This window comes from Scomber japonicus, chromosome 2 (assembly GCF_027409825.1).
Source record: "Scomber japonicus isolate fScoJap1 chromosome 2, fScoJap1.pri, whole genome shotgun sequence".
NCBI lineage: Eukaryota > Metazoa > Chordata > Actinopteri > Scombriformes > Scombridae > Scomber > Scomber japonicus.
The window spans coordinates 16,203,031-16,220,735 of NC_070579.1; positions in this window are offsets into that span (position 1 = coordinate 16,203,031).

The following is a 17,705-nucleotide window of genomic DNA, read 5'->3' on the forward strand; positions in this document are numbered from 1 at the left end:
AGACTTGCCCGCAGTGTTGCTTTACTGCCATGTACTGTACGTTGAACTTTTATCATTCAAACAAAAAGGCAAGCAGACACACCGGACCGATTAATCAGTTCCACCCTTATTTAGATTAAGCAAACGGAAAGTATTTTACTTCCATTATTTGAAAAAGCAGCTCCGAAGGTGGTCCTAAGCATGAGTTTGGATTGGTGATTGGTTTGATAGTGTAGCACTGTACAACTTCTCTCAAAAGTGGACATTATATAGTTTTCCCGGGGCTTGTGGTCAATTGTAAAATCCCAGTTTACACAGTCTCTTTGCGTTGAGATCGTTTTACAACAAAAAAGGAAAGAAGCAAATGGAACAGACGCCCCCGTGAAGGCACTTAGGTGTGGTGTGGAATCAGTTTGAGATTTTTCCCTTTCATCCCCCCCATACAAAGGTCACTGTTTGGGAACCCACTGTGTTTTATTGTCCCAAGGAATTGTTTGAGGTCTCATTTCAGAGTAATATTTCCTCATCTGGCCCTTGTTCTTTTATATCAAAAAAGTGAAAACTTCCCCTTTGTCTGGGATCTGATTACCAACCATGAGTCATTTTTATAATGTGCCAGCCTCTCCTGTCAAGATGTTTTTGTTCTATTCCCTTTCAGTTAGTCCAAGGTACGTCTGCTAGAAAACACTGGCCAGTTATTACAGTATACGTTTTCATATTGCCTCCCGAAATGTAATTCAAACTGTGCTGCCCTTTGTACTTTTGGTTCATACTAGCCATGGAAGGTATTTGGTGGTAGCTTTGATGCAAGAGCCTGAAAATTATAATAAACCAGATTTGCTACTGCTTTGGTTAGCCTCACTTGCTCTAAACCCAGTGTGACATCAACATGTTTCACTTTTTATGTCCAGGTGTATTTCTACCCTGCCTCTGTTATTATTCTTTATGTATCACCTAACATTTTAATAGCTACAAAGGCTCACTCAGAATTGGTCATGCACAACTGGGTGTTAGTCAGATATGTTTTGCCTCCTCATGGCCTTAAGGTTTTCATTAGTAGCAGAGTGAGTGTAATGTCAGAAGGTGGTCTCCATGTTGGCTCTACTGACTGCAGGTTTGAGTCAGTAAAACCATTTACATGCAAACAGGTTACTGAGAGAATTCTGGCTGATGAGAGAAGTAAAGAAATGGGTTTTAATACATTGAAATAATATATTATCTATGTTTACACATAAATAGCCAGTCATTCGATTTAACTCCTAACTACTTAATTTGGGGTTCACTGTCTTGATCAATCTACACCTGATCTACAGCCCTGCTTTTTGTGCAAGTGTGAATCTGAATTTCACAAGTGGTTTAAGGGTCAGCTGTGGAAATTCCATCTGATAAAGTTGATCTGTTTCAGTTTCAGATGGATTTTGTATTTAATTATTTTGGATGCAAGGATGCGCCACAACAAACAGCACAATAGCGATACTTTCCTTGAAATCTTCATCATACACACAAATACACATTAGTAACCCAATTAAGTAGCTAAAAAATATCTGGTTTCTCAAGTGAAACTTCAAGTGTTTGTTTTTCTTAACTGTTTCTGTTTTATTTCTTTTAACCTAATAAAAAAAATTCTTAATAACTTTATAAAATTTAAGGTAATGCAAAAATGTCACCATAACCCAGTTGTCAAAGTGCATGTAAACGGGCTGAGTGTGACTGAGCAGTTGTGTCCCAGGCCTCAGAACTCTCTCAGCAGGGTTCATCTCAGACGATAGGGTCACTGCCCTGTCTGCCACTGTATGTCCCCCTCCCTCTCCTCAAACACTCCATCACATTGACACTTGGATGGACAGGCTGTCTGCACATAAACCTGCAGATGTCCTCCATACATGTGCACGGACCCAGTCGCGCAACAACACACAACATGCAAAGTTGCAGGCCTATTACCACTGAACACTTGAAAACATAAACACTTCTTCATTATCTTCATACTCCCCTTGCTGCCATTTAAAGCAGACAACAACTTAAGGAGAGTCAGTGACCATAAACACAGGCTACATGTTTGTACTTTCTTGTGGGAAAGATCATTTTGTAAATAATTTAAGAAACAAAGGATAAATCAGAACAGCGCAATCCCAAGTTTATCTTCGGTTAATTGCAAAGACACAGAACAGAACTTTTTTTGGGTGCAATCCCCACTCTGCTACATTCCAGATGCTGATAGCAGTATTGGACCACCAAGGACTTAAAGTATACTTACATGACTTGAGATGTACAAAGGCTCTGATAAAATGTTTCCCTCTGCTGCTTATCCATCCTCTCCATGTCAGAGAAGCAGTGTTTTGTCTGCAAAGTGGCGTCTTTTATTCAACAAATCTATAAGCAGGAGTTTGAATCCTGTGCGTGTCCCTGGCCTGGAATTGAAAAAACAAAAACAAAACTTTAGTATTAGTGTATTAGTGTCCCTTTTACTCTGAATAATCAACAGAACACATTGCCAGTAGTTTTAGAGGGATTTCTTCAGTAGAAAGTTGCTGCAATGAATTTTCAGAAAGGTATACTGCAGTTGAATGAATGAAAGCAGAATTAGAAAACATGAGAAAATTCATATTCAACAAGTATAAATACACATTTACACACAACAAAAGGGTAAACAACATATAAATTGTGTCACACTTTCAGTTTAGACTCCCTACACTCCCTACACTCCCTACACATACAGCCAAGTTCAGTTACTTGCTGCGACCAGATGGGCAAAGAATAAGCGTCAATGCCTTGAGAATTCGAGGTGCTAGAGTTTGCATTCATAAACTTCTGTGTGATCAAAACCACTTCAGGGATCCATCTTTGTAAACATGGGAGTGTGGAGCATTTTCCAGTCCATTTAAATTAGTCTCTTGGCTCAATTGGAGTATCAAAGAGATTCTTGTATGGATGCAGTGTAGGAGACTTGGGCTTAATGTCTTTGCCATAAGCCTCACTGGTGTATCAGGAATAAATGTGCAGACTGTATATGACAAATTACTTTCTGCAATTTTTTATTTTTTTTTAATAAAGAAATTCATGAGCATTACCAAAAAAAAAAAAATCGTTCAACTTCACTGCACTAAGGTGGATGTAAAAATCTCAGCCACTTATATCTCAAAACCTCAACAAATAGAACCAAACTACCTGCAAGGCTTGACACCACTAGTGGTAAAGGAGAAAATATGTCTTTTGTAATTGGGGTAAATGTACCCTTTCATATAGGTTTGAAAAAAGAAAATCTATCAAGAACAAATGCTCTACATGAATGTGAACAGCAGTGTTGTTAGTTTAATAGTGGGCTGCATGAGCAGGTGTTTGACGTTGACTCTCATAGATGTACAGTCTGGTAATACATTGTAAAATGCGAAGGTTTTATGCAGCCTTTGGCAGAGGAATATAAGGGAGGAAATGGGGTGGTTTGCCAACACTAGGCCGCAAGTGGAATCAGTATTCCTTTGACACAATGTCTTTGATTAGTAAGGTTGTTATGATTTTACAGGCCAAGACAAAGAAGCCATATGGCATGTTTTTTATTAAGATGCTAAATGAACTGATACTTTATGTTCTTGTGGTGTATTCGGCCCACCAAAAGAGCTCAGTGAAGTCTGATATCCAGGGGAGGATTGACCGAACTTGACAATGGTGGTGAGATAAACCAGCACTCAAATAAAGGAGAGATTTAAAACCAAATACAGGCGAGATTGATCATAAATCATTTGTACACCACAGTGCAACATTCAGATGCATTTCAACACTTGTCTTTCCATGGGAAAGTGAATTTTTTCCTACCAGTCTTTCACAACCTGTGGCTTGCATACAGTTTCAAGGAGAAGGAAACTGCCAAGTATCACTGCGTACTCCAAATATTTGTGTGGTCAACTGGACAGTGCTGTTGCGGTGGGATCCCATCAGTGATGTTAAAACACTCTTGAACTCGCTTCAGGTTTTACACTGTGCTGTTCAAGTGTTTGCCATTTGTTTTCTTATACAATGAATACAATTTGGCAGTTATTCAAAGGACGAGACGTCATTTTGTAGTCCTGTCCTAACTGAGCACTGAGATGCAGGAGCATTTGCCACACATTACATGCTTAACACTCAAATGGGCAAGTTTTATTTCTTCACAGAATGACAGAAATGTCAACAATGCTGTACATCTGTAAGGTCTGATTAGGCTGTAGATCCATCCAAATCACTCAGTAATTACTTTGACTGATACTGAAATTTTAAATTCAGCCTGTATTGGAAAAAGTTTCAGCCGTTTCACATTTCAGGACACTACTTATCCCTCAACCTCACTGACTAATGAGTTTGCATCATTTAGTTATCAACATAATCTTGAGTCTTTATTCTATTGTCTTATTATTCATCCATGTTGTGAAGTGTCAAATAAAGGTCTCCATGAGTCAATTTATGTAGGAGGGGATTCATTATGTGAATGAATAGAGGTGAATAAAAGTCAGTGCCCACAGTTAAAAGGGTTGAAAGTTGTTTGTGTTTTTTGTTTCACTCTGTTTCAGATCATATCCCAGTGCAGAAAGAAGCAGGCTAGAGTAGTAGTGATCAGGATTACATAAATGGACTTTTTTTTTTTTTAACTATTTTTTCTGGCATCAACACTTTTATCAAGGGGGGTGTGAAATGTAGCCAAGGTCCTCCGGCCAGGATTCGAACCGGGGTCTGCTGCATATGTGCGCGCCATAAATGCACTTTTTTGTTATGATTATGATAAAGTTTTACTACTTCTCTTGGCAGTTGGAAAGTCAAATGCACTACTTGTATATTGTGATTTTGAAAGGTTTTTTATTTCAAACATGTTATCAAAGAGTTGCCCATTTACACATTCTGCAGACATGGAGCAACATTGGTTTGGCTACCTTCATCAACTCTTGAAGCATCTTTAGCTTCTTAATATACCAAATATAATTTGGTGCTGTGCAGGTAGTGTAAACTGTATGTAAACTGTATTTTTTGCCTGAAATAAATCTGCCATGAAAACATTGTGGGAAGTGACAGGAAACATTGAGATTGAAATTGAAGGCTAAAATGCTGATATGATAGATGATTAAAAAACACTGAACAGTCAGGTGATAATTCTCTGAGGGTCAAGTGAGCATGTTGTTGTTGTAATTAGAGTTATTAGTGCAACTTTAAAAACACTTTTTGGAGGTTTTGTTTTGTGTCCTTAAAGCCTAATAAACTATATACAATATGAGTCCTGCATTTTTTACCTGTGTACTTGTGTCAGGCATTTGCATCCTCATAAAGATTGTGTTAAAACTCCAGACACAAATAATTTGGGGACCTGCTCGTCACAACATTGCTTTACACTGCTAGTGGTGGTTTAAAAGGCAAGAAGGTACCATTTGTAAGGGATCATTAATCAGTTAACACCTTACTTCATTTAAATCCATACCCTAGTTTGCAAATGTGCCATATCAAACAACAGCTTTTGCCTTTCTTTTGGATCAGATGTAGCGGATGTTTGTTTTTTTTTCCTTACCAGATCACAGTCTGTCACAAAGCCCCAAAACCCCCAAAATATTTTATTTGGTCTAACTTCAAATCTTGTGTTCACAAGGTTTTCTCCATGCAGCTAACTTGGCTACACAAACAGTACAGCATTATCTTCGGTGACCAAAATACTATTTGACAGTTTAGGCATCCACAGTCACAGTATACAAATCTCATTGTTCTAATACAGCTCAGTTACTGTAAGCTCTGTGTTGATTCAACACTGCTGTAGACCTCCAGTGTAGACAGAAATGTAACTTGAGAGTGAAACACAAACTTGAAATTATAAAAAATGGAGGGAAATCACTGCATTTATTGGCGTAGTCTCTAAGATCAACAGGGAAGTGCTGGACATCCTTAAATCACCGTGCCTGCAGCCTCATTAGCAACCAGGAGAGGAAGCCATATTTTAGCAAATGTTTGCATACCCAAGTGTGACAACTTCACCGCTGGCCAGCCAGAGAGGTGTCATGTGTTTGTACCTGTCTTTGTTGACTACTGCAACCAGCAATTTAGTGTTTTATGACTGTAGTCAAATGACTAAATTATTTCAAATCACAAAATCCAGTCTAAAGGATCTCCTTTAAGCCTTAAACTGGTTATGGATTTTAGATTTTCAGTTCAGTTAATTGTAAGTTTGTGCACAACTTTACTGTCAGCAAAATATCAAATCTCTGTCTGCTTTTCATGCCGCAATTTTTTCAAAGTTATGTGTAAACAAAGATAGATGTGCCGCAGCTGTGGAACTGTAAATGATTTCATAGGTGTGATTCCTTTCAGCTTACCATTTTGTTCAGTTTAGCTGTAAATTGAAATGCTGTATTGATGTTGTAGATTTGCTTTGTTTTCATTCACTTTCTCTGCATTTGTGAGTTGGATATCCTGACATTACTTTGTACATAAAACATATTTAATGTCAAATTGTATAAAAAGAATATTTGGCATTTGTATTACCTTTTGCTAGTGACAACAGAAACAGACAGAACACAGCCTTTAGATATTATTCATAGCATTGACTTTATAGCTTTAAATGTATTGTAATATTTTCTTGTACTGTTGTGTCAGGATGATAGTCTTAACACAGTCGGTACAATTGACATTCCATGTTAACAAAATATCACGCAGCACTTTAAAGCCAAATACTATATTGACACATGGATACGTAAAGGTGGCAGTGCAGTACACAGATTATGCCAATGATAATTGTTTAGCAGGTTGTTTGGACTGGCTGTGTGTCACAGTGTGGAGTCCTGGCTAAATATTTACTGGGTAGTGATGGTGGGGGGGTTAGAAGGGTATACTTGGCCGAGCTTGTGTCTCTGGTTCAGGAGCAAGGAGACAGAAGGGGGTAGGATGGTGAAGTCATGGCCACCGACTGATGTCGTTAGCGAGCCAGTGACGTTCACTCCTGACCCTTTTACCATTTAGGGGGCCCTGGACTGATATGAGTGTTATTGACCCAGAGGCCATGCGTGGCATGTTTGGGGTCTGCAGAATATATCCCAAGCTTTAACCTATACAACAGAGCCAATTATAGCTGCGAAAGGCCAAACAATACAATCCATCAGTCAGGTTTCTTGGGTAAACAGGAATGGGCGGCCCATGTCGGGGTGTAAACTCCAAATCCCAGAGAAGCTAAGGGTCAGTGGAGCTGTTTGATTGTCTAATTGGGGGTAGGACTCTGTGTGAGTGTGTGTCTGAGAAAAAGAGAAAATGAGAGATAAAAAGAGAGAGTACGGCAGACTCTGCATGTGTGTGTGTGTGTGTGTGTGTGTCTGTGTGTGTGTGTGTGTGTGTGTGTGTGTGTGTCTGTGTGTGTCTGTGTGTGTCTGTGTGTGTCTGTGTGTGTGTGCATCATTGCTCAAACACTATGGGTCTACAGGCACCGAGACACCTAATGAATGTGTGTTTGTTCTTCAGACCCCACACACCTCTGTTTATTTGAACATGGGATAGTGTTCCTGAGCTGTTTTATCCTCCCTGTGTTTGCCACTTAACACGTGCACCGCAGGATTGGCCTGTGCAGCAGTGTGCACCAGAAAAGAGGAAAATATCAGTCATCCTGACAATAATGATAGACAAACAAACTTTATCTTGTAGTTTGTGGACACAGTGTTCCTCTTCATTATTGTTCAGTCTTCATTATGAGACAGGGTGATAATCCAAACAGCTTCAGTGTAGACAGTGCCAAAGGCAATGGGCCAACGGAAGATTGGCGGTCGGTTTAGTGTCAATGATGTGGTGATGTGGGTCAGGGATAGCAGCAGCAGCGGTCATTGCACAGTGGCTAAGAGCCCAGCCAGACCACCGGGGAGGAGGCCTTCACCTCCTTCCTCAGCCATCAATCACTCACATACACATAAGCAAAGATAGATACAAGCAAACACAACCAGACGCTCATCCCTGCACCTCACTATTACTGTACTATATGTATAATTTACACTTGCTCTCTCAGACAGAATTACCTACAACGAGCAGATTACTGTATGCTGTATATTATTCATGCCAGGTTTTTGGTTCCTAAGCATTGATTGATGCAGCATGTGTTATTATTAAGTGACCATTGTGTATTTTAGTAAAAATGTTCTCTTCATTTTGTTAAAGGTAGAATATGTAGAATGAGCAGAACAACGCCATCTAATGTCTCGAGATCGTAGTCGCAACAACCAAAAAGTAATTCCAGCAGTCGGGTTGCCAGGTCTGGTGCCGGATTTTATTTTAGCTCTAACTCTGTAAATATACCACTTTATCCACATGTCTAACCTTTTTAGGCGAGAAAGTAGCCCTTTAGATCCACAATGTGACGCTAATTTGTCCAAATAACATCTGCTTAAAGTTTTGTTCCTGCGAATTCGGAGCCACTCAAGTTAGCCGTAGCGAGTAACGCACTTCCGGTCATTTTCACAAAATAAAACACCCGTTGCCTTTTATTATTAAGAAAACCATAACGATAGAGTTGGTGCTTTTATTTTGAAAACAGGAAGCGAACATACCCTCGCTGTAACTGACTTGAAACCACCGAGGTACATTACATTGTAACGCCAGTGGGAGTAGCAGCAATGTCTCTGCATGTACTGCCTAATCCTAAACACCGATTGGCTTGTGTGTGGTGTCGTCAGAAGCAGAAGAGGCTCACGGCCGTAAACATCTAGTCACGTGTAGTCTGAGATGGACGCGCAGGTCAGGAAATGACGTAAACGGACCGTATATGGTTTGTTATTTGTGTTATTACATTACGTGTTGGACTAAATACATGGACATATTGAGGAAAATATTCCGGTTTTATGAAAACGGATTTCATATTTCACAAGAATGGATACTTGGCGAGCTGTACAGAAAGTCCTGAGTCATAAGATGATCGTTGTGGATAAAGGGAAGACTTTGAAGGTATGTAGGCATTATAGCTTTTCTCACTTAGCTGAGTGGCTAGCCGAGCTAATCGGTAATACTATTACGGCTGTGAGCAACCATATAAGTCGTGAGTGGTCTTGAATGAATCAGAACAATCTAAGCTTTCCAACAATGTACGGCATGAGTATATATGTTTAAGGGTTGGTGTTTAAAACATTCAGAAGACCGTGTGGCTACCTCCTAACATCCGTCCCGTCCCGTGAACGGAACAGCGTGCGTTAAGAGGTTAATGATCAAATATCAAAATCCGAATAGCGTCAGAAAGTCAACCCACTCTCCACATTTCCATTGCTACCGTTTTGATACTTCATGGTACACAAACAAATAGCATCTCATATGAAAGCTAAGACCCTGGCGAGTTCAACAGTACCACTATTATTGCGCTAAAAACTCAGTGAACCAGCAGCATACAAAGGTAAACAACCACTTATTTACAGTGACTAACAGATATTCTGTCTTACCTTCGAAGTTTTGTGATGAAAAGTTGTACTTGAGAGCAAAAAACGCTGGTTTTAGTGAGTCCAACACGGCCGTGTTTGTTTACAACTCCATTTCACCCAGTGCCTGCCTACAGTAGCTGCACCGGAACAACAGACAACCCTGGCAACCCGCAATTCCGGCCGTTAATTGGCTGGTACAATGTACACAGAACGTGTCAGAACGTCATTGTCGAACCCGTCAAAAAATTTTAAAAATATTAATTCAGACTAAATTTTTTTTTTTATGGAAAAGCAATACTTTCATTCTGTACCCCTCAAAACGCCCCGTGGCTGTATTATTTTAAAAAAAATATAGCTTTTAATAAATATTCTACATATTCAACCTTTAAGGTGAACAGTCCCTCAAAATTTTTCCCAGAATGAACCCTAACCTATGCTTAACAAATCTTTTTTACAACGTGTCATCAGACCACATCTGAAGGCAAAAGTGTTGTTCTGAACGGTTAGGTTGAAAAATGTTCCACAGCAGAGAGGGGTGAAATGCAGTAATCATTAAAATGAGGATAACAACTCACAGTTTCTGCTCAAAAGCAAACACGGAGTTGTACTCATTTGTTCACATGACAATAGACAAGTAATTATATGAAGAATCAGAAACTTTTGGACTCATGCACTCACTGTGTGAAGAGAGCATGATTGTCAGATCTGTTTCAAAAAAGTTACAAAAATGGTCAGAGGCCAGTTACAGAAGAATCATCTGACAAGCACTTCAAATAAAGCATACTGACACTTTAAACACCCAAAGTCAAACAAAGCCTTAACAATGACTGACCTGCAACTTTACACTCACAGATAAGAAGCCATATCTAACCCTCAGGTAGCATTATGAAAACAGTTGGCTCTGTGAACGAACAATGTTTTCTAGCAGACAAAAGAGTTTCAAATGCACCTTCAGTCTGAAAAGCAAGTGACCAAAAGCATCAATTAATTTCTCAATATGCTGGACCATGGTCTATCATAAATTGATCAGAGCAATTATCATATAATTTAGGTCATAATAGCTCCATAATCTTGAGTTGTTGTTTCTGGTTTATTAAGAATGATCTAATACATTTACAGACCGCAGGGCGAGTACAAGAAAGTTCGGGACTTATTTCATCATTGTCCTTGATGTTTCATCTTTCCATAAGGATTCCCTCTGTACAAAACCTGCTCAGCATTATGTCAGTAATGGTGAAGTGTCTCTTTGACCTTTCAAACCTCAATGTGTCTTCGGTGGAGGCCTGCTACTCATCTGGTGTTAGCTGTTTCATGCTGCTATCATAACTGACAGTTATGAATGTTTATGGTTATCTGCATGAAATTTACCTTGAAAGTGGTGATGAGAGACGTGTCTGGAGGTGATAAAGAATTTCTGAAAGTTAGATATTTACAGCATGGTGTCTTGCATGGTGATTAATGATTAATTTGAGTTTTATGACAAAATTAAAATTTGATTTTTTAATTCATGATATAAGAGAGAGACATTACATGCAAACATATGGATCTGTTTTTTATTCTTAATCAACTTCACACACAATACAGATATGTGTGTAATACTACATGCTCACTCACTCACACATACACACCCAAACCCACACACACACACACACACACATACAGGCTGCCCTGATGTAGCACCTCTTTAATTCACACCAGCAATTGCTATTCTTCGCTGGTGGTGTGATAGTATTCGCTGAGAATCGTTCCTCCTGACTCTTTCAGTTGTCTGAAACACTCTACTTCAGCGCAAGGCCTTATTGCCCACCCAAAGAGGTTATAGGGATTCTCGACTGCCCTCTCTCTCCCTAAGTGGGTGGTCCTCTGGGGTATGGCTGAGGCACAGGTGGAGCATTGTAGGGGTGCTCACAAAAATAACCCCCCTCACTTCTCACCAACAACCCCTCTCCCCACCCGTTTTTGCCACGCCTGCTCCACGGAAAGGTGGACTAAATTTTGCAGAACCCTCCATTAGACCGTTACGGCACTAAACACTGAAGGTGAAATGTTGACATACACAAACCTGTGCGTTGGCCATGCTGGAAAAAACTGAACAAATTAAACACTATACAATACAGCATTCTCTGCCCCCCTCAGCAAATGAGAAACCATTTAATTGCAACTTATTCAATGGCTTTGAATGTGCCATGATAATACAATGCTTGTAAAATGTAATTCCTAATAAAAGTTTTTTTTTTACCACAAAGGCTGTGTGTAACAAAATAGTGTTATTCAAAAAAAAAAGAAAAAATATCCCCCTCCCCTACTAAAAATATTCCCATGCTCTGGTTTTGTAAATAATTATAGTTCTGCTGAACGTGTTTTATAAAGTTTACATGGTAGGTTCAGTGCACCCTATCTGTTGTTTGGAACCCTGCAAACCACCAGTAAGATGTTGACATATGGCAGCTATGGTGTAGTGCACCAGGCATGGATTACTTGGGAGCATAATAAACAGGAGCATAAAGAGGGATCTGTGTAAAGGGGGTGCCCTGCAAGGGGTGACTCTCTTCGGACCTCCTTGTCTTAATATCAGTGAGTCCGTCTCTAGCCTCTGGGTAGGGATGCTGGATGTAATCACACATACTCTCATCCTACACAATTTGACTGTGTGACTTGGCTGGTAGGGGCTGCCAGCCACCTGCTCATATGTGTTAACAGAGTGATTTATTGTTTAATGTTTGGACTGGAGTGATGAAGATTGACAAAGAACACGTGTCCTGATAACCTTACAAGCCCTGAAATGACAGGATATTAGGAATATAAAGGCAAAATAATGAAAAACATAATTTCTAACCATGTCATGCAGTTGACACATAAACTCATAATAGAGACATATTTGTGCAGGAATACAGCAGGTGTTCTCTGGAGTGAAATTGCAATGCTAGTCTGCACAAAGACTTGGCTGTGTGTTCTATCCACCTGCACTACGGTAAAGAGATGCCAGAATATCTGATTCAATGAACCATTTATACAAGGTCAAGTAACATATAGGTCTACAAGCTTTCCAGCTGTACACCAATACAAAGTGCACTGGACAGAAAACATGAACAGCTTGTTAACTTTTTGTTAAGCTTCTTATAGCAGAAAAGCAGTTTGGATTGACGACTTTGGCAACATTGCCAAACACGCAGTGACAGGTACTTCAGACAATGACAGGAATGTCCAAGAACTTGCCAACTTCATGTGAGGCTAAATATCCATTATCAGAGTTCCTATCCTCTGACGTCTCACATAACTTCCTGCTCAGATCTTTGCGAGGGCCAGATGGTTACATTGGCCACTGGGGATAGCAAGAAGCCCAGAGAGACAGTTTTACAATGTGCAATTACGGGACAGATAAACTAAACGCTCAACAAAGCAAGGCATTTCCAGATCCCTGGCTTCTAGACTTTGATAAGGAACAAGCTGCATTCCTTGGCCAATTTACTGTCTTCAAAATTAAAATACCAGTGCTAATGAACACTGTTATTGCAGCTTGAATGGGAGATTTTTGTCGCAGTCTAATGAGGGCACAGCACTGTAGATATACAGTAAAGCATGCGTCACTGATCCAACTGTGGAACCATCAATGTGTGCTTAAAAAGCTTTGCAAAGCACTCAAAGCTGCCTGATTTGTTTTGTGCTTGGTCACATGCCAATTGATGCTAGAGGGGATAGAGTTTCTTAACCAATGAGCAGGGCACCACATATTGCTACACTCCGAGTTCAACCAGTTTTGTTCCACATTAACATTTCACAGAGAGATCAGGCGCCTGCCCTCTGTGCTTTACCCCAGGGAGCAAGAATCCCCCACAAACTGACACTGATACAATCTCCAGGTAGTGGCTGCCTGCCTGCAAGCCAGAGGGTGTCTGAGGATATACTGTTTGTGTGTATGTGTGTCTGTGTGTGTGTGTGTGTGTGTGTTTGACTCAAGGAGGTACCCAGCACCACTGGTGTGGCCACAGGGCCAAAGTTCACTCAGAAATGTGTGGCCTGGGGTTGAGAGGTGCTATGGCCTCCGTTAACGGTGAGGGTTAAATTTCAACCTCCACCCTCACCCTATCCTCTTTCTCCAGGCTGCTCTGCCACTTACATTTCTCACCATGACACGTGTGACGACCCCCACCTTTTAGTCAGGTGACAGAGGTTTGATGGAGGTGAAGAAAGAACAGACCACAGAGTAGGACAACAGGGTGTTAAAAAACAGCATTAGATAGCAGTGGTTTTAGGGGTTTACAGTTCTCAATGTATTGAGTTTAAGTTGGACAAAGTCAGTACAAAATATCACAAAAAGATTGTTGGAAAGGTTTGCGACTGACTTTTATGTGGGAGGGGACTGTTGATGGTGCAATGGTGTAAATGCATGGTTCACATATATAATAACTAGTTTCTACATTTACAGCAAACAGTGGTAAAACGCTACATTGTAAGAACAATGACCCAAATACTGTAATTTTATTTGTACAATTATGTGGTTAAACTTTCCGTTTTATGCAACATTAAACTTCTACTTAAACTTCTACACATAATTTCACAAGGATAGTACTATTTAGTACTTTTTACCTCGCTACATTTACATTTTCTGACAGCCACTTTATTATTATTTTCCTACAATCCAAATAAATCTTCACTTGTGAACAGCTACATCTTTCCAATGCTGCATACATGTTAATGCACCATAAATTATGTTTTGTGTAATATTGTCGGGGCATTTTGCTGCATTTTATATATTTTAACTACATTTTTCTGACAATAATTTTAATAAAATGAATTTGGGACTTTTACTTGTAAAGGAGTAGTTACACATTTTAAACCTACAATGATTTATTTTTTAGTGACTTAGAGTAAGTGTAGCGAGCTGAAAACACAACACAAACATATATCACCTAATTTAGGTAGTATGGTGAACATTTTAGCATACAGTTGCCTACAGTATTTACACATCAAGCAGACAGAGAGCAACATTATCATTCATTTGGAGTCATATTTCCTGGTGAATTTTATTCCAATATTCAGTCTCTTTTTAGCTCTGTTTTGGCCTTCACCAACTCCTGAGGGAAAGATCTTGGATCTTGGAGGGAAAGTTAATGCACCATAAATTATGTTTTGTGTAATATTGTCGGGGCATTTTGCTGCATTTTATATATTTTAACTACATTTTGCTGACAATACTTTTAATAAAATATTTTGAATTTGGGACTTTTATTTGCAAAGGAGTAGTTACACATTTTAGTATTACTACCTTTAGTTAAACCTACAATGATTTATGTTTTAGTGACTTAGAGTAAGTCGTATGGAAATGATGCTATGAGAGCGGTGAGAGTGAACCAAAACAGAGAGGTTATTGTCCATGAAACCCAAACAATGAGCTGAAAATTCCTGTAAAAATCTGCAGACCTGCAGAACCGAGTTGGGGATATTTCTCTGTGGGTTTGTCAATAGAAACAGCTTTTTTCACATTACTGGCATTCATTTGATCCATTTTAAGGTAAAAACATTGACTGAAGCAGTTATAATGAAATTATTTCAATATTTCTTCATCCACCACTGAAGCAAAGACATCCGGCGCTGTTCTTCTGGTGTACAAATTAACATTGAAAAGTGAAACTCTATTTGAAAATCCCAATGGAAGTTTAAATAATGATCTGTTCAAGTCATTTATTGTATTAATTGGTGCATCCTGCAAATACAGGCACCCACACACACACGCACACGCACACACACACACACATACACACACACACACACACACACACACATCCATACACACATTCTCAGCCGGTCCCGTTTAACTGTTCCCCAGACAGTATGTGATCCTCAGACAGGACAGTGCTTCCTCCTCTAGTAGTGAGGTCTTGTCTGAAGGATCAGTCTGGCGAGGTCATCCAGACAGAGAGAGGATCTCTTTCCTTTATGATGCTCCTGAGCCCGGCCAGAAAAATGTTGTGTTTTTTCAGTTCCGTCCAAACTGATGTTACTAGCAAATGTTGTTGACATCTTTTTCAGATTCTGCCTGTGCTATTTGTGCCTCAGCTTTAGTTTTCCCCTTCACTGTGTCCTGTTTCAATCTTTCCCTCTCTTTTCTGTTTATTTCCACCTTCCCTCTGTCTTTTCTGTTTTAGAAGATTTAGTCTTTTTTCCTGTTAATTGTAAACATTTTATAATCTCTTTGACATCATTTCCTACGCAATGTTCTTTCTCTTGTTTTTTGTGCCGCTGCAGTTTTGCCTCCTCACTTCTCTCTGTCTCGCTCCCTCTGTCTCTGTCTCACTGCTGGTGTTTTTCTGAAAAATAACAAGGTCTGGGGCTGTGCGTGTGCATGTGTTCTGCGCTGGCTGCATAGGCTGGATGGGCTGGCTGCACTGGGCTGGCTTCTTGTGTGGTCCCCCGGCAAACTTTATGATTTATTCAGCTAAAGGCAGAGGAGCACGACCCCCAGTGACCACAGAGAGAGAGCTGCACGTGGGTTTAATGATTTCACCACAAAAATGTCTGCTATGGCTGGGCCTGCATGGAACTCAGACCCCCCCCCACCGGCTGAATGGTGGGGAAGGGGTGGGTGTGGGGGGTTTGAAAAGAGAGCTCGGCTGACCGGCCTGAGTCAATACAAACGCTTACCACTACACATCTACTTGGAAGGATTACGAGAGAAGAAGAGGACAGACAGAGAGCTACATCCGATTGGCATGTTCCAAATGTTTTAAACTCCTGTCTTTCAACAAATGTTCAGCAATTCCTGTGTGCGTGTTGTTATTCTTTATCACGCATTCTGCTATTTTTCTGTCTCCATCCCGGCCCCCCGTGTGTTGTAGCCAGTGGGAGATTTCAGAGGCATTATTGAAATGTGGACACTGAGGATGATGTAACCAAGCTTTCAAGAACAGAGAGAGGGGCAGAAATAATAGGTGGGTGGGGGGTGGCAAGGTTGGGATGGGGTGGTGGTTCGAGGGGGATTTGGCATATTTTTCTCTGCTGGTGTCCAGGTCTGCTGGCTCAAGAGAGTGACTGCTGAGGGCTTGGATCTGGATGCTACGCTTGGTGCTGCTTCTCTCTCTGTCTGTTTGGCTACAACACCCCAGAACAAGATGATGTCATTCACAGGGATTTGTGAACATTCTTGATAAAGAGACAAAATAAGGGGGCTGAGTCTAATTATGCTGCCCGAGTGTGAACAGGTCAGAAAGCATTACCACTCCTTGTTTTGATTCAGAAACAGCCTGGATCACCTTGCTTTTTGACAAAATGAAAAATGTCAAGGATATAATAAAAATCTGGAATGTATGAATATAAGAACATTTTATAGAAATTGATAAGTGCTACAGTTGAAATTTACAATGGATGGCTCATAGAAGATGTTTTGATGTATTACAGTAGGTAAAGCACAGCCAGGTAAATGTTGGCTGAGTTTCATTGCTTCAGTTTCAGAGTCTTGGTATTGTGCATGCTGACACGATGTCTTACTGTGACAAGTGAATAAAATAGAGCCATTGTAAGCCTGTGCTTTTCCTATCCTAAATGTATGTTGTGAATGAGGCTTCTTTTATAATGAATTTTTTTTTTCTAAGATAAGCCACCATATCTCTGTGACGCACTGCTCCTGACCGTCTGTAGTTCAATCATGATGTGATTTTAATCTGTTCCTGATTTAAACTGTTGTATCCGCTTCTGTACAAATCTGAGTCTGGATAAAGACTGTTTATAAGCTTGGCCACCATCTATATGCAACACAGTCATCATGATTTGGTCAATGACACTGATGATTCAGTACTCTTGGTCCACCTGGAGGATTCTGTGTTAAAGCTGCAATTTTCTTTGTTTGGCCATTTGGGGACAGAGGAAGCATACCGAATTGTTGTGGTGATTGTGGCTATTTACACATCAAACAAACATGGACAAGCATCAGTTTTCAACTGGAGTCGATCTGTTTTGGTCTCCACCGACTCCTGAGAAAAACATCTCTTGCTAGATATTCAACTTTCTTTGTCTGCTGTTAAGGGGCTTATCAGTGGAGTAGATCAACATTGTGGGAAATACAGCTATTCATCTTCTTAATGCAATTTAGATGAGAAAATAGATACCACTCTCATGTCTGTAAAGTAAATATGTATTTACAACCACCAGTAGGTTTGCTAAGCTTACCATAGCAATTGGAAACACACAGAAACAGCTAGCAAAAACAACAAACAAAGTGTAAACATGGCACGCTGTGGTTTTACGTGGCATGCAGTAACTTTCTGGCGTCTCCATTGATTATCTGGCAACCTCACTGTGGTGACTTTTTGATACCTTCGGACAAAGCGAGGTTAGCTGTTTCAC